Source organism: Cherax quadricarinatus, chromosome 82 (genome assembly GCF_038502225.1).
Source record: "Cherax quadricarinatus isolate ZL_2023a chromosome 82, ASM3850222v1, whole genome shotgun sequence".
NCBI classification, from domain to species: Eukaryota; Metazoa; Arthropoda; class Malacostraca; order Decapoda; family Parastacidae; genus Cherax; species Cherax quadricarinatus.
This window is the reverse complement of record NC_091373.1, coordinates 20,793,929-20,794,601: the sequence shown is the minus strand read 5'-3', so window position 1 is coordinate 20,794,601 and position 673 is coordinate 20,793,929.

The following is a 673-nucleotide window of genomic DNA, read 5'->3' as shown; positions in this document are numbered from 1 at the left end:
GCTTAAAAACCCAACCAGCGCTATTCGGTCCGTACGAGACGCATCCACTTTGGCCTGAGCGCACTTCACTTGTCCCTTGGGTGCCAGTGTTTACAAGCCAGCCAGCCACCACGATCGCTTCCAGACATACAACAACTGGAACATTTCATATTATCACAGCCTTTGTAGTGATTGCACCTGCAAAATAAGTCACCATGGGCCCCAAGAAAGCTTCTAGTGCCAACCCTACAGCAAAAAGGTTGAGAATTACTATGGAGATGAAGAAAGAGATCATTGCTAAGTATGAAAGTGGAGTGCGTGTCTCTGAGCTGGTCAGGTTGTATAATAAACCCCAATCAACCATCGCTACTATTGTGGGTAAGAAAAGCGGCAATCAAAGGAAGCTGTTCTTGCCAAAGGTGCAGCTGCTGCTGCACCACAGTCAGCTGTTGTTGTTGCTGCACCACCATCAGCTGTATTACTCGAAGATGTGGAGAGAGTGTTGTTGGTGTGGCTTAACGTGAAACAATTACCGAGAAACCATTAACCCCGGAGGGTTAGCCACCCAGGATAACCCAAGAAAGTCAGTGCATCATCGAGGACTGTCTAACTTATTTCCATTGGAGGTCCTTAATCTTGTCCCCCAGGATGCGACCCACAACAGTTGACTAACACCCAGGTGAACAGGAAAAAA